The following is a 23,261-nucleotide window of genomic DNA, read 5'->3' as shown; positions in this document are numbered from 1 at the left end:
ACATGACAGACTACTAAGAAAATACCACTGCCTGGATCGCCCCTTATATTTCCACCTAAGGAACAGGATGTTCACCTCAAGCAAGGCAAATATCGTGGCCTCAAATATATGCACCAACACAAGTATTTATTAATATTATATTGTACATATATATTGGGTTGATAACTTATTTTCGCCTCTTTTGATTGCCAATTTCGCGGCTTAACCTATCGAATGTTCGTTGCCACCTGTGTAAAACCCAAAGCCGCTCAACATTGCAACTTGGGAAATAAATAAGTTGCTACTGATGCTTAGGCATTGAGAAAAGTTGTCCCTCAAATAAAAATTCGCTCAATTCAAACAAATGTGTGTCCCCAGTTTAATTTTCTAAGCCTCCGCCTCATTTTCAATTGCAAAAAATCCACTGATCCAACTTCCAATATTCTCCAGAGGGCATTCACATGCTTAAGCTGACAAATCGTGCGCTCAATAGTATTCCCAAAATATTTGTTAGCATGGATAGCACACTCGAAGAAACATGTTGCATTTAGATAAAAAAAATTTCCATGCTCGAGCCTATTTAAACACTCGCTCGACTACTTGGTGAGCATGTTGTCTGCTTGCAACATGAGAGCAAATACCTTGTCAGCTGGTTGCCAGTCTAATCTCCGAAGAGTGTTGCAAACAAAAGTTGGCAATTGGCTTCTTACATTTTGTTCATTGCAAGTTGTAGAAGTTGGTAGCAATTTTTATACTCTTGTTTTTGGGTGCAAATTGTTCCGTTTTTATGTAGTTAGTATGTAAAAACATGGCTGGCGTTTAGGTGTACATATTCGAATGAAGAACAAGTCAGAATCATATATTTAAAAATAATTTAGTGATTTGAGCCTTCTTCGCGGATAAAACATAAAAAATTCTTTAAAAAATTAGTTTTTGGCCTGCCAGCCCAGCCAGATCAAAAAACTGATAAATTGTATATACAGAACATCGAGAATAAACCATTCCGTTTAAAAAGAGGTTTTATATTGAATGAAGAAGCAGACTAAACTGCTGATATAGTAGAAGCTCCCAAGTAGGTTTCTGCTGTAACCAACAAGTCTGTAAAGCTTCTAATGGATAGCCTAGCGACAATAATCACAATCCGTCGCCTCAATACTAAGTCGTTAGGTTATGCTCAGTACGTAACTCGGTTAAAATCAACTGTCTCAGACCATTCAGCTCCTTCAAGGGTTGTTTCAAGCAATGACCTTTGGAGGTGTTGGAACACTAGCAACACAGAACATACAACAAAGTTACTTTGGGGTAGTGTTGATGATGGATGGACCAAAAAGTTTCTACTTATAGACAAAAGGGAGCATAATGGTATTGTAGGGGCTATGACAGGACACCTACCCTTAAGTTCCCACCTTCAGTAGATGTGAAACTTAGATTCGGCGGAATGCAGAGTCGACTCTATGAGAACACCCAGTCTTCGACTGGCTGAGACTAGGTACACTGTAGTATGGCTGTTAACACGCCAAGGACATTGGACAGCTGGATTGAAAAAAAAAAAACAGATTTTCTACCATTGAGTTGGTAGATAAGGCTTAATTTGGTTGTCAACTGGAAGAACACAGGTTCTAGTGATAGCCTAAGTGCTGTAGTCTGGCGCTCAGGAGCTTCCTTATTGAGCCAAGCAACCAAATATTTTCCCAAAGGATTTCGAAAACCCCTTTTGATTTTTAAAATTTTGGCATAATTTAGTTCAGTTTTAAGTTTTTGATAGCTGGCAACTTTATTCTATAATGTGTTATTTCCAGACCACTTTTCGAAACCTGTCTTTGTATACCTAATGCTTGGCAAACGGAATGTAACACTTAATTTTGCTTTTTTTGTTAAGTGGCAATTTCATTTCAAAGTTTACTATACTTGTAAGCTCTTTCTTGAATCAACAAGGGCTCAAGGAGGACCAAAAGACTGTAGAAAAATGCCTCTTCTTCAGTGTTACTCGGAGTAAGTCGTAGATGTTTTACAACGAAAGTACACAAAACCCTACAACAAACACGAAAAACTTTTGCAGTGCCAATGTAGCAAAGTTGTATTCACAGTTTTGCAACAATTTTATTGGAAATTGTTGCAAGATAATCATTTGCGTTAAATACTGTATGTTTGACTACAATTTCTCATATGTAGATACTGCTTGATGGATTGGCAACTCTGGTGGTTACATCCCTATTAGTGTCTGTGTATGTATAACCCTTGTGTACTGTGATGCATGATAAAAATAAAAATGTTAAATAAGGAAGTAAGTAGCGAATTTTTACTCAAGATTCATATATAAAAAATATCCAAGTCTTCTTGTTATCTTTTCAGCAGCAAAAGAGTTAAAGTTGTAACTTTGTTGTATCTTATATCTTGTTTTTGTGTATTTATGTTTGTAAGTATATATTATATTTATGCATTTGCACACACTTGTGTCAAACGGCCATTATTTACACATTTATTTCATAATTATGTGTTTACTTGTAGATATGTAAGCTCAAACGCTTTCACAGCAAATTTGTCCTGTTGAATTTACACTTCCCTCAAGTACTTATGCACTTAAGTATATACGTAAGTAAATATTTGATAATACAAATATTTATGCACACATACATACACATAAATGTATGCATACACGAGCAAGTCTGCAGTGTTTGTTTTCATTTGCTTGGAACAGTGCAAATAATGATTAAAAGTTGCAAGTGAAGACAGTTCTATTTCTATATATGTATGTAGATATAAATACATGTAAACCTACACATATGTGTAAATAACACAAGTCTGGAAGTGAGTTATTAGCGGAGTTTATAGCTAATTAGGCTGTAAATAGTGTAGATTGGAGCATGTGGACATTTTAAAGGGAATTAATTATTATGTGGCAGCTGCATTAAAAAATATATACGAAAGTAGATAATGGAAAAGTTATAGTAAATATAATATTTTAAGAGTTTTTTATTTCCGGTTTCTTGTGGTATAAATAATATTTTCCTAAGCTTGAAAAAAATTTCTTTGTACGCTTGCCTACGCAGGTTACCTTTTATATTTCGGGATTCGACAACACTGTTATTGCAATCTGGCAACTAACAACTTGATCGTAAAGTTTGACATTTTCGATGGTATGTACGCTCAGAACGTTTGACATACGATCGCTATTTGTTTTGGGCTCAAACATACGACAGCGGTGCTTCTAATCACGACAGGTGATGAATCGTGGGTTTGTACGTGTGAGCCCGAAAGTAAACAGCTATCGACTGTATGGGTGTTGGAAGATGAGCCGAATCCAACAAAAGCTGTTTGACTGAAGCAATGAAGCAAATGGTTGCCGTTTTTTTGGAAAAACTGGACATATCACAAAAAAGTCTTTTAAACAACGCAGAATGGAAAACACTTTGTTAGTTCTTTGACGCCACTTTAACTGCTACAACTACTTTGCTTTAAGCTATAAAGAATCTTTAAGTCGGTTAAGGTTACTTAATAAACACAAAAGATCTTTTGTGGAAAATGACATTATATCATTCTCACAAGAGCTTAAATTGAGTTTTAGTGACTGTTGAAGCTCGCAAGCTCTTATCTTGAATAGTTCACAATATTTGAAAGATAAATATTTATAACTGACCCAAAAATTTTTGGAAGTTTTGAAATATTCAAAAGTGTTAGTCAACGTTGATAGCTTGGCTGCTAAATGCAGGGAGACAGTAGATGTAATAGCTGGTGGAAAGGTGCTGCGTATATATTGGGTTCAAGGTCACAACGGAATGCCGTGATACGAAATAGCTGGTGAGATTGGCCAAAGTGTCATTCGTCGTTCTACACAAACAGTACTAAAAATACGGAATTCACAACAAACAATATACAATGAAATTTCCGATAGGCTAATAACTCGTATGTAGTTTACTTACACGGTTTCAAAAAGTCTGCAGAACAGTTGTCGGCGTAATTAGAGGCTACAGTCGATGGGAATAAGTAACGACAATACATGTAACACGGCAGAGAAATATGCAAGACGCTCGAACACCTCCTATGCCTCTGTTTAGCATTATTTAAAACTCGTCTAAAACATCTTGTTGTTTCGCTGCTCACAGAACAAGACGAAGTATCAAAATTAGTTTTAGAATAAATCGCTTTTAAAGTTAGAACGATCAGTTGTACGAGATATACGACGACATTGACATTGTTCAGCAAATTAAGAGACAGCAGCTGCGCTGACAAGGTCATGTCGTCCAAATACAGAAAACACTCCGGATCTGAGATGCAGAACCCTACGGGGAAAGCAAAGGAATAGGAAAATCTCCACTAAATCTCCAAAATCAAAAAATCTACAAATCAATATCGCTAGAGTTTATTTACTTGGATTGCCAGAATACATAAACTATGTCGTCGGCATCATTGTTGCTCCAAACTCTGGCCACCTGGTTTAAAATAGGCCATGGACGCTGAGCTTGCCTTTCCCCGGTGACTTCGTGTAGTCATGACGGTTCTTATAGTGTGTCATTGTGACAGTATAAAATTCCTTTCTCGTTTTCATTGGAAAGGTCGCAAGCGTTTTGTGGGTCGAGTGTCTATATCTCTGTTTGTGCCTTCTGTAATCATTAGGATGGAAGACTGCTTTGGCCATCGCACTCGATTCCGGTGTTGTGGCAGCCCGCAAGCCTTCATACCGTTATATATGTAGGTAGCATAATTTCTTCTCAGCGGATAATTTATCCTTTTGAGGGTGGGAAAGAAGTCTTCCAGTTAGGAGAGCTTTAATTACATTTTTAAGATTAAAGTATTTGAAATTTGACATGTGACTCTCTTCTAGGAACATAGGATTACTTTCTGTAAAACTTTTTATCTTCTTTCACAACTTCCAGCTAATTTTGTTGGCATCTAAATGTCCTTCGGGCTTTTTTTAGAGACACTACTAGTTTCTCCACATATTTTTCTATTTACACATTAATCCTTATCTTATCGCATACTTAAATTGCTGAGAGTTGTTAATGAAAAGGTCATTAACTGGCTACATAAAAAATGTAAATTACCGTTAACCTTAAATGTCCCCGCTGATAAAGCATTTTAGCATTTCCATTCACGCATGTCAAACACGCTGCCTAAATTCTTCTAAATTGTTTGTTTTAATTATTACTTTGCACATTGTTTTCGATGTTGTTGTTGTTGTCGACTACACTTGCTCGCAATTTCCATATGAAATGAAGGCAAACGAAGAACAGAGTGTAAATTTGATAGAGAAAAGTACATGAAGTCATTTCAGATAAGGTAAACAACATGCCACAGGCAACAACAACAACAATTACCACTAACTGCCAAATAGTTGTAGGTATTAAAACATAAATAACGGTTGTAGTGAAAACAATGCCGACAACGATGAAATAAATGGAAACATGAATGTGGCAAATATGTTGCAACAACGCCAACAATTTGCGCGTTACGTTGCGCAGGCACTATCTTACACACACGCACATATAATATATATGTGCTGGGTATGTGTGTATGCGTAATTCTAGGTATGCATATAATTAAAGTCACGCAAAATGGTGGCACGCAAGTCGTACCAGGAAGTGGAAAAAATGTTGCAAGGATAAAGTTGAGAAATTGGAGCAACACGCCAAATTCTTTGTGGCCCACGTGCGCGTGTGTGTGTACCTAAAATTCTACGATATTAGGCAAATAAATATATAATGTGAAAGAAACTCAGCGCTCTTCTAGTTTGCAGCACACACAGGCGTCCGCACTGAGCGCCATTCACCAACGGCTTATCATAATTACCACCAGATTAACTTAAGTAAAAGCGTCTATTAATGGCGTCGATAAACAGCACAGCTGTTGGACACACAGACGCTATTTTTTTGTTGTTGCCCTTGGCGTTTCTGTTAGGATTTTTTTCTTGCTTTCTTTTTGATTTCAGTCGCTTGACATATACAAGCCGCCACTTGCGGCCAGCCATAGGCTGCGAGGCAGTCATTTGCTCGCTTACAGGCAATGTGGCATGCTCAGACACGCGGACGGACACGATGACTGATGAAATGTCGAAATGACTAATGAACGCGCTGAAATTGTTTGGATGTCATGGAAGTGTAGGCTTATGAAAATTATTAAGAATATCCCTTCCCAGTTCCTCTCACTGGCAGGGTGGTCCAGTATTTGTTTATTTTGATTTATGCCCTTAACAGGGTACCTAAGTTTGTTACGAATTTTGTTATGTCCAGAAGGAAACGTATGTACATCAACTTATGAACAGTCAGCATGACGAGTCGAGTCGATTTAGTCTGTCTTTCTGTCCGGCTGTATAGATGGTAATTAGTCTATCGATATCGACATGAAATTTGGCATACGTTCTTTTTTCTCAACTTGGCCAAACCGCCAATAACGAATCACTACAGGATATAGCTGCCACACACACTGATCGCTAAAAATCTGTATAAGAATCAGGCATTTATTGTCCTTGATACCTATGGTGTTTCTGACAACACTTTACACCACTGGTTCAAAGACACTTCTGGCCGATATAGTTAATGCCTTGATTGCTGCATTGCTGTCTACGTACATGTTGACTCAAGAATTGCCTGCAGGTACATTAGAAGCCAGCTCCACGGCTATCGCAATAGCAAAGACCTCAGCTTGAAATATAATACAGTGGTCCGGCAACTTAGAAGGCTGCCTTATGCCTAACTTTGGTCAGTATATTCCCGCATCTACTCTATCGCCCATTTTCGACTCATCCGTGTAAATGCTTAGAGTATTGCGCGTAGCTAACAACCATATTTTTCTATGTTTATATTGAAACTTTTTTCCCAGTTGAGTGGATGAATCATTTAGTTCTATATATAAATTTTTCTGCAGCCAGTATTCGTCCTGCCGATTTTGCTGCACAGTTTTCAGCGAGGAGGTCTATAGATGGCCTGTTTAGTACCAATTCAAGAGTCGTCGTAGCAGTTGTTCTTAAAGCTCTCGTTGTGCTCAGCGCAGCGTGTCTTTGAACCCTTTCCATTGACCTGCGATACGTGGATTTCTGTATACCTGTACACTATGCTACTGCACGGTAGAGCAGCATTGGACTTACAATAGCTGTGTGGCACCAGTGCATGAGAGAGGGAGAAAGCCCCCAGTTTGTGCCGAGCATCTGTCTACACGCATATAAAGCATTGCTAGCTTTCACTCTTTCTTTCACGTTGTACTTCCACAAAAGTTTGCTGTCCAAGACCCCCAAGTACTTGGTGCGGTCTTTGAGAGAGAGTTGTGTCCCATTTATCGAAAAAAACTTCCTAAAACTATTTCACTCTGATTGAAATGTGTTAATAAACCATCCTTAGCTGACGTTATAGAATTTCGTACGGTAATAAAATTCAAAATCGCTCCAATTCCAGTTCTGTTGGCTATTTCATGGCAGAAAATCATACCTTTTCCATCAACAATTATATTATATTATAGGTAACTGAAAACACAAAAATAACACTCAACAAAGTTTTGGAGAGACTTTTCAATGATTCTTCGATCCTTCAGGCAGAGAATGAAAGTTAAGGAAAAATTACCACAATCTTCGTTAAAATGTTTCCATACGTTAAATAATAGTCTAAAAATATTTGTATTTAAAGACTTTAATTAAATAAATAGTAACATAATGAATACTTTCTTTGAACTGAGCACAGCACTATATGACTGAGCGTTTCGAAACCCTTCGGAACAGTTCGACTTTTCATGTTAGAAGCCTGATATAAATTATGATGAAACGTTTTGTTGACATGGTTTGATTTTCCATGGCCTTATTATATACCAAAGTACTAAAGTATACTAAAGTACAAGTATACCATTTGATAACGCATTCCATGCATACATGTATTTGGTTGGGTTCGATGTTTTATTTTGAAAAATGGTTGAAAACCCCGTCACTATTTATCAATAAAACTTTGGTTCATCCTAAAGGGTATATTGTAGGAAAAATTACCACAAAAATTGTTAACTAATTGTTACAATTAATTCGCGAAACAGTCTAAGAAGTGGTTTTTGTGTATTTTTGCATCACATTACTGCGATAAGAGCTTGCGTGCGTTCACTTCAGCTCAGAAAAAATCCAAATTGTTTTAATTAATGACTGGACTTTTGCATGTTTGGGTAAGTTTTTGTTCGCTCAGGCGAGTGCGATTTAAATTACTAATATCTGAATAGTTTTCATAAGATTAAGGAGAATATAGTAACGTACAGTGCTGAGAGTTGTGTAGTCCAGTAACTACTTTTAGTAAGCAAACACAATATCATGTCAATACATACATCCATTGCCATACTATTGCACTTCTCTATGGTAGGTAGTCACATTGTAAGTTATCTGTTGATAATGCCTTGCCGTTGACAAAATCAGCAGGAACATAATTTCGTACCGCGTTTACTGCATACTGTTCCTGGCTCTTACGTTCTGGGCCAGTTTACCCGACTGCAGAAACAATATTTCAGTCTAAAACCATTTTCGAAGGAGCGGACTCGACTTTTTTTAATTTTTTTTCATTTTAATTTGTTCAGAAAAATAAGTAAGATGCTTCGTGGGAAACATACTTTGTACTACTCGGTCTTCGACCTTCACTATTCTTTAGTCGATAATTCTTAAATATAATCAGATCATAATCGGTAGGGTTTCGGTAACTAGTATAAAGTTTTGGCAGATGATAACTAAGGTCTTCAATGAACAGAATAGTTATAGTCGATCGAAAGATATGTTTTCTAACTCGAAAATACATATATTATCTTCTTCTTCTTCTGTTGACTCTTTTATGGCAAACTTAGAGAAACGTTACTGGTCTTTGCTGCAATGTAGGGTGCAGTCATTTGAGCCATGTTGCCCTCTCTTCATGACTTCGGACTGAATTTGAACTTTTTGCCAAAGAAAGTTGTGATGAAAGCATCTGCACGTCTCTATTTTTGACATTCTTCTTAAGACTCGATTATATCCTCAAGTGGCCTTAGTATTTCAGCGGTCAACCTGTTTGATTTTAAATTTTTAACAAATTTTCTACCCAACAAATTCAATATACTACACTCTTTAAAACCAGCAGCATTTAATTCTATATTTTTTTTCTTCGTTCAGCAACAATCAAGTCATCCAATGTCATAATACACATTATTTTATTGCAAAGCTAAATGGCAATATCGTCCATTGTGGCCCTTAGTGCAACATGCTGCATGTATGTAAGGCTATATTTTGGTTTTTTGTTGTAGTTGTCCTTGTTTTTTGAGCCACCAGCTGGCATCGTCATCATTTTGTATTAACCAGCTGAGCAAGAGTCAAAGGGAGGCAAATAAAAAGCGGAGTAAATGGCGGTGAGGGTAAAAGAAATACAAATACCAGTTGTATGCAAGTGAGTGTACACATGTGCGTGTGTGTGTGAAAACATGACTTCATAAATATGTAATAGTTGCTACTGGGTTATATTTACAAGTAGATGTGTGTATTTTTATACCCTTAATAGAGTATATTAAGTTTGCCACGAAGCTTGTAACACTCTGAAAGTTTTGGGAAATCCAGGTGAAATTTTGCACAAGTCCGTTTTTCTCAAAGTAGCTGCCTAATTGGCGGTATTGGATCACTGTGACATATAGCTGTCATACAAACTGATCGTTCAAACTCAAGTACTCAAGTTCCAAGGAACACTTTCTTGTTTGAAGTAAATCTTCGCGAATTTTGCATATTTTTTGTCGAAGGCTGTAATTTCCGATTTTTTTTTGTTTTGGAGCGAACCACTATGCTATGATAAGAAATGCGCCTTTGAAGGGTATTATAGTTTCGGTGTAACAAAAGTTAACGGTTTTTGTGTTGAATTCATTTTTTGCTCCAAAGCGATGTGATTTTAATAGCTGCTCATGCGTTGCCTTCTACCATACACACACACATTCAAACACACTCACATACAGCGGCACCTGCTGCGCTGCCTTTGCTATGCCGTGCACAGCAGTAACCACCTTACCGCCTTGCTCTTTACAATTCTAAAACTAACATTGTTATTGTTTTTGTATTTTGCTACTTCAAACACCTTCGAATGCAGGCGCTTGCAAGAAAATTTTATAAAAATATGCTTTTAATTTTTCCCAGTTTTTCTCTCAAGTATGGCAATGCCTTGTAAGAACTCCAGCAGCGCGACCAGTAGGAGCAGCGGGATCAACACCTAAGCAAATGTCACGGTGACATTGCAATGTGCCTTCTATATGGCATGTCACTCAGCGTATGTGTGCGTGTGTGTGTGACGTGCAGCGTACAATGCACTTAAAAGGAATATTTATGCGCACTTTATGCACATAATTTTGCTCACTTCTTTTCGCCGCATTTTCTCGCAATGCTAACTGATGGTGAGAAGGCAGCGCCAAGAAAAAGGACACACACGCAATCAAATCCTGCTTACTTTGACTAACACATGTAAGCTAAGTCAGCAATGCCTTAAGTGCGCATCTCATTCGCATTCCGCTGTCCTTTGGCTCACAACTATGCTTGTGTGTTTGGCTGCCGATCTCAGCTTCGAGTTGAAATGAAAAAGTCACCGATTTTATGGTTTCCTTTGCTCGGAAATTGAAGTTGAAGCGTCGGAAATGCAGTTTTTGATTATCATATTCCGCTGTTTGAATGTCATGCCACACACACACGCACACACACACACGAACACACATACAGATGCAGGCACACATTCGCAGATATTTAGACGCATATGCAATTATATAAAACTTTTCCGTGTGCGAGCATTAAGTGGCTTGTTTGTAGAGCTTGATGTGAGAGAGGGTGATTCGAGGTGCTTAGCTGGGTGCATAAACTTGTGTGTCTGTTGGTCTTTATGGTTTCTTTGGCAATCATTCTTTTAAAATGATGCATGTAATTCTTGTGTGAGAAGTTTTCCTGTAATTTCGGACTAGTAAGAAGTTTTTTTTTTTAAATAAAATAAGAAAATACGTTAATTTTGGCTGCACCGAAGCTAATATACCCTTCCCCATTGCATTTCGTTTAGTAACTATGTATTGAAGTAAATCTTTGGAATCTATATGCTATAGTAAGCCGATCTGAACAATTATTTCGGAGATTATATAATATTATTACCTTAAGTAGTAATCTATGTCAAATTTCGTGAAAATACCACGTCAAATGCGAAAGTTTCCCATAAAAAAACAACTTGATTCCGATCGTTCAGTTTGTATGGCAGCTATATGTTATAGTGTTCCGATATCGGTAGTTCCGACAATTGAGCAGCTTCTTGAAGAGAAAATGGTATTTGCAATTTGCAAAAACGATATCTCAAAAACTGAGGGAATAGTTCGTATATATACAGACAGACAGACAGACGGACATGGCTAAATCCACTCAGCTCAACATACTGACGTTATACTTTATAGGCTCTCCGACGCTTCCTTCAGGGTGTTACAAAGTTCGTGGCAAACTTAATAAACTCTATTCAGGGTATAAGTATATATATTTATGTATTCTTTATATATATATATATGTATGTATTCTTTTAACAATGATGGTGATTTCTATTCTTAAAACAGTTAGGAATATTGTCATTTAATATTCTGAACAAGAAAACCTCAAATTGTATTTTAAATTCAATAACTTAAACTACTGCAGCTAACTCTCTCTGCCGGCGTGTGCCACTCGGAAGATTGCCTCTTTGTCTAGGGATCATACTCAAAGATCCATGACTCGTCACCTGTGATAACGTTATTCAAAAATTGGAGTCACTTTTACACGTGTTCAAATTTTGTTGGGACACTTTTTCGACTATCTTCGCGCACATCCTGCACATGTTCAAGTGCTCCATCGTAATGTCATGAACCACACATCTCGATAAATTTAACATCCCGGCAATTAAACGAATACTTAGTCGACGTTTTGAGCTCGAAACTTCCCACACACGGGTTACATTGTTTGTCGAAGTCTCAGGTCCCCCAGCACGCTCTTCATCGGCGACCTCTTCCCGGCCCTCGAAAAAGGCTTGGTGACGCCGAAACACCCCACTTTTTGCTAAACTAACATCTGTGTAAGCCTGCTTGATCATATCAAACGTCTCTGTCGCAGATCTACCGAAATTCTCCACGAAACGCACGCTCTGAAGTACAGTCGCGGCGGAAGAAAATCAGTCCTATTACTTTCCGGCCAAACGCTGTACAATTATGCCAGTATTTTTTCTAATCCTCGAAATAGTTATTAAAGTAATTTTCCGGAATAGCCTTCAATGTGCTTAGCAATTCACGTTTAATTTCTTCAATTGACTCAAAACGGTTTCCCCGCTGCAGTCGTTTGAGTTTGCTGAATAGCCAGAAGTCACACGGAGCTAAATCAGGCGAATACGGTGGTTCCAGCACGACATTGGTTTGGCGGAAAACTCACGTAGAATCAATGCTGTATGTGGTGGAGCATTATGGTGGTGCAAAAACCAATAGTTGTCGCGTTGTCCTTCAATAATTTGTCAATCAAAAACACTTGCTGGCATAAACAATTATAACTGAAGGCCTTTTCCAACATTCCGAACGCTAAATGCAAGAAATCATATGTGGAAGATTGCAAAACCAAAGGCAAAGCCGAACATGCAAGACCCAAACGTAATGATTTGTGGGATCAGAACGATGTACTTTGATGAAATCATAAAATAATGTGAAAATATCGAATGCCTTGATTTTCAAAACATTCGATTTCATTGCTAATTACGCATTATAACTGCAAAACTCATAAGCTTTAGTCGCAAAAACACATATAGGAAATGAGTTTCGTATACGCGAAATGGTTTGAAGCAGTCTTTCTTTCTTGCCATCCAAAAGGTTTTCTTAACATGGCTATTTTTCGCGCTGCAAAAGACTTAAAAAGTTGAAGGCATTTTTCCAAAATTGGAACCAACACTTTTTGTTGCTCACAAATGTGGACTTCATGTCAAATCATATTTGCAGAGCTACTTCAGAAGAGGGCAACCTGGTTATCTAGAACATTTCCAAAGCTAATCTTGTCATATCCGTGAAAGCAGCAAAAAATCCTCGAGGAAACAAAAATGTTTTCTTAAGCACAATGAGAAACCCCTTGAGGGAATTTTAGAACCAATTTCGTGCCAATACCGGAAAAGTTTACTAACTGAGCGCTTATCCGAACATGTGGATGATGATTGGAGTCAAGTGATCTTTGCAGAGGAGTCTTCGCTGGCGTTTTAGGTAGGGAACACAATCCGTGGTGGATTTCTGCCGTCAAGAAATATGTTTTTTCGGGCAGGAAGCCATGATTGGTTCAAGAGCACAACGACCTAAAACATCGGAGTCGTTTGTGTAGCAGCTGGAATGATTAAAACGAGAAAAGTCGACTATAGGACCTGTGGTCCATATAGTTTGTATGCTATACCTAGGTGTTCGAACAGTTTTGGTTCGATTTTTATAATTGTTTTGTTATGTACCAAATGTGATTAAAGTCGGTCGAGCAAGTCCCGGGATTTCACTTAAGCTAGATCTTATATTTATTTCTCACTTTTTCAAAATATTTAGCCCACATGTGCAACTTGCTATCCAACTTGCTCCAAATTACAGTTTTACTTCTGTATATCATGTATTTGCCTAGCCTCATATATAGCATATTATTATAAGCATACTATATATATTTCATATATCGAAGTACATTAAATAATTCCTGCGCGTCTGCTTTGCTGCTGTCAAAATTTGTGCAAATCAAACAATATCAAATCTTATGATTTACGAGAATATGACAAACACAAATTTCAACAAGCTGAAGACAAACAATGCCACGCACAAATATACGTATAAACTATTTTATCGGTGAAAGAATTGGAGCATAACACATGCATAATATAACAGTAAAATAACTATATGTACAGATAGTAGTACATAAATGTATATAGATACACTTGTATGCATCTCATAGATTTATGTTTGTTTTATAACTCAATGAAGAAACTTTGTATCAAGCTAGCTAAACAAGCTAGTAAAAAATATTTTCTGCTTTTCACAATTTCTGCATATTTTTGTATAATCTCAGCTTGTAATACAATATATGAGTAAAATATAGAATAAAAATAAATAAGAAAGCAAATTGCAACAACAAAAGCGAAGCGAAAAATCAACATCGAAGAGGCAGTCTTGTATTGTGTTCGTGTTGCAAGCTTCAAGTAACAACAACGGGAAGGAAGTCTCAGACAGTACACACTTCAGTCTGCACACCAAACTCCGTGTCGCTTCGCTTACAATAATAATCCTTCCCGTCGCTTTATGCGCCCATTTCGCTGCTATCGCTGCGTTGTGTGTTGCTGCCGTCCGCATTTAAGCAGCGCCGTACACATGTAACGTATACGTCCTGTGTACCTATTTCCTTCCTATGGACGACGACGCTGCGGGTTGCATGGTTGCACATAGTTGTAGTTAACCGCTCACTCACTTGCCACCTACCGCACCGCCTACAGAACGCATTGTGCTGCCAGCGGCTATTGTTTATTCGGCACAAACAAACCGTTTGTTTGGGTTCCGTTGTTCGTACGGTCCTACTTGACTTCCTGCTGGTTTACAGTGGTGTGGTGGAGCTTGGTGGGTACTCATATTACGAGATATAGTATGATTGATGATCACTGATTGGATTGTGGTGACCGCTTTCTTATTTAGAGAAATTGGGTTACAAACCCAAAAAAGCGTACTTTATATCATATTATAGTCTATTAGCGATTAAGAAAAAACGCTACTGAAAGCGGCCTGATGGTTTTCGAGATTTCGCTGATGTTCTATGTCGATCCGGCGTTCAAAAAGGCAAGACCCGGAACTTAGGTTATTGAAACTCAATAAAATGGTGGAACGGGCACAATCGCGAACTCAAATCCTTAACAGTGATTTTAACATTAATTTCTTATACGAAATCCAGATCAAACAAGGTATAAAAACTGCAATCGATGGACTGATTTGAACACACATTGAACAGTCGGAATGAGACTATGATTGGAGCTCTTTGGAAGGCTTTCTTCTTTCTGGTTTTGTACTAGATACCCTACACTGATATTTATATGGTATTAAAAAACACTGTTCGTTCTTCTTTCAATGCTTTGAAGAAAGTTTCTATAAAAAGCGAGTACCGAGAAACTTAGCTCGTAAGAATGCTGTAATTTCGGTTATAATAAGAATAAAGACTAACTTTTCTGCTTTGTAAGAAAAGGTAAAACGAAACTTTCTGTTAATTTCGAAGCAATTACGAAAATACTACTTTTTCGAAACCATCAAAACACTGTTCCCTATCGGAAGTATGTCTACATAACTCTCAGCTACATTGAAAAACAAACAATGCTATCCCTCTTCTTCCAAACAGTTTCTCACTCATCACTCCTTTCATTATTTGCTTCGACCTGTTGGCTGTTGGCAGCATATTTAACGGCCAATAATTTTCGAATAACACTCGAACCGCCGGAAGTACGGTAACCACTGTACAACTGCAACTAGCTGCGGCAAACTGCAACTGAGGCAGTGAAAAGCAAGAAGTAGCGAAAGAAAATAAAAATTATAGAAACTTGCTCCGAGAGCAGGCGAAGTTGTACGTTTAAATTGAATTTCATTGAAATTGGTTATCGAATTTCTCACACTTTTGCTGCTCGAATGAAACCGAAAATACCGAGTTCACAGCAATTTCCACATTAAATCAACCAAGTATTTATTTCCAGTGAAATGAAGGAATAACTTCAAGTAAAGTCATGCAGTTGACGAAATTTTTTTGGGAAATTAATTTTTGAAAAGTTTTGCCCTCGCGACTTCGTAAAAGTTATTTTATAAAGAGCGGAAGCAATATTTTAGTAAAGAGTGAGTTTTTAATTTCGAAGTATCGTTAAAGATGTGAATTTACAATCGCAAATATAGATTGGTTTGCATCTTTGCTGAGATGTAACTACTGTAAGATTGATGGTTTGCAACCTGGTTACATATTATATATTATAATAGATCCAGTAAAAAAATCCAAAAATTTTGGAAAAAACATAGTTATAATGATTCGATCAAATATGCTTCGTTCAACCCTCTGTTCGCCAATAAATATTTTCTTGAGTTGAATTTTCCCCAATAAAATCATTCATAAGAGAGATGTTCGGATTATAAAGTGGATGCATAAGCACATTTCTAACCAAGCTCTCACAGTTTCTATCGATTCTTTATTAATATGTGGGACCTGACGTCGTCCTGAACGAACACAACTTTACTCTTTTTGGTAAAAGGTGACCGCTTTTGAACGATAGCAAACTTCGGCCTAATTGTTGATAGTACAAGTCCACGTTATGAATTTGGCATCAGGAGGGCAGCGAATAATAGATGACTCCCTGCCAATTTCATCGAACATCTAACAAAATCTTTCTGAACGTTTATCTTGGCTTGGCTACCGTTTGCACCGGTTCATCGTGACTCGATCACGACCATTTCTGCTTAACGTTTCATGACCTAATTTTCATTACCATTCGCTTTAGAAATTAATCGATTTTGGTGTAATTTAACTGTAAATCACACATGGATTCTTGTATCGAATGAAGTACCGAAGAAAAGTTTTAAAATATCAAGTATTTTCTCTTGGCTGGTGTCCATTTTTTATGCATGCTCAAATGACACTGAGCAGTCAAGCAATCACAATACTGCCTTTGAAATTTCTTGGTACAAAATCTTACCTTTCTAACCTTAATATAATATATGTATATCCCTAAACTGTTTTCAAATGCCCAATTCAAATTTATGATCTTCGGATTTCTCTTTTTTCTATGAAGTCCTTTATATTACTATCAGATCTTTTTTTCATATGAACGATGGCGATAATTTCTATGAAATTTGAAAGGTTAACGATGAGCTCACGATCGGTATCTTTGGTGAGGAGATTTTCAGCTTCATCGTTTACTTAATTCAATGAAATATATGTATGTATTTAAATTTGAAGGCGTTTTAATAAGAAAATGTCGGAGAGGTACAATATTAAAAATAATTGTATATACTATTTTCGGAAAAAGCTTCACATTAAATCTTATAGCCGATATTTACCATTGTAGTTTAAATTATCATCGAAAGCGTCTAAATTTAAAAGCTCCTTTGAAAGATAAAAATTATAGTAAGGAGATAAAAACTTATACTTTAATAAATGTAAGCTCCTGAAAACTTTCACTCTTTTCTGATTGAGGAAACTGTTCGTATAAGGGCTAACAGCGATGAAAATGTATACCCTAATAGAAAAAACTTCCACTAATATAAGCTCCCGAAAACTTTCACTACAAATACTCTGCTAAGCTTTTAGAAACATTTCCAATATTATATCAGCAGGGATAGAACCTTATACTTTTCTAGATTAAAGCTCTCCCAAAAGCTTTCACTACAAATACTCTGTTAAGCTTTTAGAAGCACTTCCAGTAATATGCCGACAGTGATGAAAACATATACTTTTCTAGATAAACGCTCCTGAAAGCTTTCACTACAAATACTCTGACAAGCTTTTATAAACACTTCCACTAATATACTAGCAGTGATGACATCTTATATGTACTTTTTTAGATGAAAGCTCCCGAAAAACTTTTAGAATCACTTCCACTAATATAACTTTTATAAACACTTCCTCTAATGTACCAGCAGTGATGAAATCTTCTACTTTTAAAGATTAATACTCCCGAAAGCTTTCACATACAAATACTCTGACAAATTTTCAAGAAAACTGCATATTAACATCCTTAACAGTCTCGCAGAAATATCTGCGTTTCAGATTTTTATTTTTATAAAATCTATAGCTTAAAAAGTTTTACATATTATGATAAACAATTTTCCATACTGTACCGTTGTAACAAATATAGGTAAGTGTCCATATATCAAAAGCAAAATATAGAAATTATTTTATTAAAATTATGTGAATTGAATGATCTTAAATCGCTGCCAGCTGAATTCTGTCTCCAGCTCAGCACGATGGCATCGCCGACCACGCGGCAAGTCTACATAAATCGTATATTCACGTGGCAACGTAGCAAGTTTGCACATAGGCAAAAAGATCAAACTCAAATTTCAGTCGAAATCCAAATATATCAAAAATAGTTTCTCACATTTGCATACACCCAGCTTCCTTCTTATCTTCCTGGTCGCAAGATAACAATAACAACAACTACAACGACAACAAAAATTGCCAGCAGCAGCAGCGTGGCTAGTGACTGGACTACAATCGCCGTATTCAATGGACCTGTTTCGGTGGCCAATTGGCGAACTGGTTAAGATTGTGTTGTCTGTGGCACAGCGCGGCAATTGCTTTCTATGCGCAGGCGCGCCGACAAATATACAATCGAGTGTATTGGCTCTTTGGGCGCCAAACTATGACGTTTCGGGCGATTATTTTCGAACTGTCAGACGCACGCAGGCGGCACGATTGGGCGCAAACGGACAGCGAAGGCAACTGACATGAGTCGAGAATGGCTGGATGCGGCCCACACGCAAATCGATTGCGCCAAGCCGCTGGCGTAGACTTTGCCGCTTCATTCTCTGTGCTTCGCTTGTTGTTGACGCTGTTGCCATTGTTGTTGTTGTTGTTGTTGTATTTGTTATTGTTGAACATTTCTGAATTATTTGCTTCTAATCAAAAATGCAAACCCACTTGTTGGCCGGCAACTTGCCACAGCGTGCGCTGTTGCAAGCGTAGCGGTTGTTGTTGTTGTCGTTTTTAGGTGCTTTACATATGCTACGTGGTGTGGCACATTCCCTGTTGCACCAGCAAGCACAGCATGCAACAATCATGAAGTCTTGTTGAAGCAGCCATACCTCAGTTCAATCTTTTTACGCTGCTTCTTCTTCTTCTTAAACTTCGGCTTGGAAAAGCAGCTGCCTTACCATTTGTTGGACTTTGTGCGTTGCTTGTTGGCAAATTAACTGCCAGCAACTTCCTCATTTTGTGCGCCACAAAGCCGCACGCGAATGCGCAATTTCTCAATAGCGCAACAAAAGGCGGCACTCGTTATTGTTGCCGTTACTGTATGTCAGCTGCAATGAAATTTTGCCAAATCGTTGATGTGGCGTCTTAATCAAATAATGAAATTGTTTATTTGCGAAATTTATCATTCGCATTAACATTTGTTGCCGGCATGAGCCACGCACAACTTGCAACACGTTGCTGCACGCCACCTATTACAGCTAATATTAGTGTGGGCGTCCCGGAAAATGTGGTGTTTGGTGCGCCGTTGTGTAGAAGTTAAGTGTCTGCATCACAGGGAGTGCGTCGCCTTGCAGCTGGCAGATTTACACTTTTTTCACATTTCTGTTTGGGCGATTTTTGGCAATCGACCCGAACCGAACAGAAAAATGATTGATATTTTAAGGTGCACGTCCGACAGCTGGATACCATACATATAATGACTGTATTTATTGTGAGTTACGTAACTAGTCTTTACAATTCGAAATATAACATAATTTACAGACACGTGAAACCTTTTCATATCCCAACAGAAAGTGCTCCCATAGTTTGTGGTTTTCATGTCTTCTTCCTTAGAAACAGAACAGGTAGTAACTACTTGGGGCCAGGTGCTAAAGCAAACTTTCAGTGCAATATTGAAGTGTGTGGACTGGCGTTGTTTTTGCTAATTGTTTATACAGAGCGTGTTGCAGCTTAAAAATCAAAATTACCGAAAAAGAATCGACGAAACCATAATTCCGTATGATTGACTGATATAGGATTAGGAACATCAACAATATTCTGATTTCCAATATTCCTTCATTTTGCGGGTCAAGATATTATTCAAGATTTTCAGCTGTAACTTACTTCTTAATGTACAAAGATCACCTCTTCATGTGAACGTCTGCGACGGATATACTATCTATCTATCCATCTCCTTACCATATATGAGTGATATCCGATAAGTGTTTAACTTCATAGATGGTACCATTTTAGTAGGAGAAATTTATTAGAGATTTATTTCGTTAAATCGGATACACAACTTGTTTTAATTGCCTATAGAACTGGACCTGCAGATTAAAACAACAATGGAAGATATCCATCGCAGAGTCGGAGAACCGATTAATTTTTTGTCTAGAAAAGAAAGCAGGTAAATCAAAAAGCAACAACTACGGCCTATATGTAACCCTACAAAAGTCGTTTGCTTACACGGTATAACAAGCAAGAGAGTGAGATTACACACTGTACGAAAGATTGTCTTATTTATTAAATTGATGGACACCGCTTTCTAGGCTTTTCATGGTATGGTCTACTTTGACTAACTGGGAAAGGATAAAGAGCATACCAAGCTCTACTATGCTAATTTTTGAGCCGATCCGATACTGAATTGCCATATTTGGTGAAAATTGTCAGCGTTCACTATGACAAAACGTTAATACAGATCTTATACTTTTGCAAGCTAGCTATGCACTGTAGAAATATCAGTAACCTTTGTGTAAGGTAAAAGAGAGGAAGCTTCCGACATATTCGGTTAAAGGGTTCGTTGAAGTTCACTAGAGAAAAACAAACGTGAGCCGATGAAAGAGAAGAACGATATAACCAAAAATGCCTTTTATGAGCGGCTGGAGCGGGCTTATGACAACTGCCCAAATGGGTTGAGGCTGACCGAGTGCGCGGCTGCCTGTAATTTTGTTGTTCCAGCGCAAGAAAATTCATGAAGCTACTGAGCTGAGCTACTGAATTGAAAAGTTCGAAAACAGTATGATCATGTTGTGATAGGTGGACAAAATGTTTCAAGTACCCTTGACGTGCGTACGCTCCGAGGAAATACCTTCGACTCGCAACACTACCTTGTTGTAGCTAAGATAGACGCTCACTTTTGTACAGCAAAGCACGCTTGTCAACTAAAACAAGAAAGGTTCAAGACCCTTTTTCAGAGGATTAAAAGAAGTTGAAGCACCGATGTGTCCAAGTTTTTTGAGATACAAGATCATAAAAAGAGTGGCTCAGATGTTCAAAAAAGTAAGCGAAATCGCAGCACAGTGTAAATTTCTCTCTGCGAAAAATTCGAATCTAATTTTCTGAATGTACAGTATTTATGTATACTAATGTATATTGAAGTTATTTCCGTTTCATGCACTCTCCTCCAACGCATTCCCATTCAATTATTGCCCAGTGTACAACATTGCGTATACGTAACACTCATATATGCAAAAGCAACTCGTCGTTTTAGTGTGTGTGCGTGCCTGTCTGCGACTGTATACTGCGATATAGTCAAACTTTTATAATCAGTTTACTGTTTAGTTTTATTTAGTTAATTCAGTTAAGTTTTAATGCGAGAAATAAACATTAAACTAACTCCAAAATGGCTGCAATTCAGTGGGTATTTTAGAGCGAAATAATTTTTCGCCAGCAAGAGGTGTTAACTGTGCACCATATATATATATATGTATATTTACAGACACAAACATTTTTGTTATACGAAAAGCATGTAAAATAAATTTTATTTTAGCCAAAATTAGCATTCGAAATTCAACTGGATTTATTATTCTTGTTAACTTTCGTGCAACACACTTTGGCTAGCTGTGACTTCGTAAGCGCTTAGCCGTACCCACTCGGATTTACGGCTTTTGCTGATTTGTCACAGCACTCAACCAAACGGCAATAAATCCAAAAGTAAGCACTGCTAAGCACTCTTGTTGTTGTACAACAATATTAGTTTAGTGACTTTATCATTTTGTACTTCTGTTTGTAGATTTTTAGTGGCATTTCGCTTTTGATTGACTCGGCACTTTAATTGCGGTTGGTTTTACAACTTTCATGTGGCAACGCCGGCAGCCTTTTATTGCCTGCCTGTTCATCTACAAACCTGCTAAGTGCAATGCAGGCGCACTGATTTTGTTTGGAAAGCATTTTAGTGCTTTATGGAGGCTTATAAAATCGTATACGAAGCTTGAGTTCATTAATGTAGTTATATTTATTAATGAGATGTGATGGCGATATTATGACAGGTTTGAGTTATGGTAGTTTGACAGCTGAAGAGATAATAAAGAACTTTGAACTGCAAGCTCTGTAGTGTGAATAAAATCTCGAATGAAACAATTTTTGGTGTGTTTTAGAGGATGAGCCCGAAGGTCATATCATAAGTGACTCTTATTAACTGAAGTTTTGTGATGCATAGTGCTCTAGACCAGATATAAATCCATTTCGCTTATGTAAATCCGTGGAAACATGAATGATGTCGAATCTCTGAGTTTAGAGAAAAGATTTTTCGCAAAGAATTTTGGTTCAATTAGTAAAAAGTATAAGAAGAGATAATTTCTCCCTAGTTACGACTGATTTGAGCCTTTTCTTGGGAATCTCCTTAATTAGAACTGACTTGACGCTTTTCTTAGGATTCTAGATTGTTGAATTCATAGACCATTTGCAGAACAGTTTTGCTTGCTCATTTCAAAAACCATATGGCCAATATTCGCTATAAGACTTAAATGGTTCAGAATAATAAATAGAACGTTGCCACCCTCACTCGAAAAAACTATAAGTTACAAAACACTAAAGTATTTCTTCCGTTTATGAGAGTTTTGCAATTGTAATTATTTTTTTAAAGAGAGTTGTCACTTTTTAAATAAATATCATAAAACAAAATGAGATATTTCAATACAGGTCTCAAAGTAAAGGGATCATAGTAAGGTAGCGTTCGTAAGTATTTTTAAGGAGAGTTGCCACCTATTTATTTCAATTAAAAAATAAACCTAAAATAACTAATAACAATTGGGTACCAAAGGGAATAGTTGAAAAAAAACTAGCATTCAAAATTATTTTTAAGGAGGCTTGCCACATTTTTATATATTTTAATACCGAAAATATAATGAAATAAGTGAATTTATACAATATGTGTCTCAAAGTAAAGAAATCGAAGTAAGCTGGCATTCGTTAATACTTTAAAGAAGAGTTGCAATATCTGAAAAAGCTTACTTTCGTCAATATTTTTAAGGAGAGTTGGCACACTTTTACCTACTTTTAATTCGGTCATTAAAATAAAGTAATTTATTCAAACAAAGTCTCAAAGTATAGTTTTGAAATAACCAACAATTGTAAATAACTTTATGGAGAGTTGCCACCTATTACAAATAACAAACCATTTAAAATACTACAATAAACGAAATTATTTAAATATGGGACTCAAATTAAAGAATTTTAAGAAGGCATATTGTTGGATGGATATTTTTTGGTAGTGCTGTAATATTTTTGAAAACTTTTTTTTTTATTTTTTGAGCAATAAATCAAATACTAAAGCAACATAATTGAGCTTAAAAAATATTTTTGTCGGAAATATATTTTAGGACAGAGTTGCCAGCAAATATTTTCAGAAATTTGGAAAACTTGGTAA

This window comes from Bactrocera latifrons, unplaced genomic scaffold, assembly GCF_001853355.1.
Source record: "Bactrocera latifrons isolate USDA-ARS-PBARC rearing strain unplaced genomic scaffold, ASM185335v1 scaffold_12, whole genome shotgun sequence".
Classification (NCBI taxonomy): Eukaryota; Metazoa; Arthropoda; class Insecta; order Diptera; family Tephritidae; genus Bactrocera; species Bactrocera latifrons.
Note: the sequence above shows the minus strand (reverse complement) of the source record.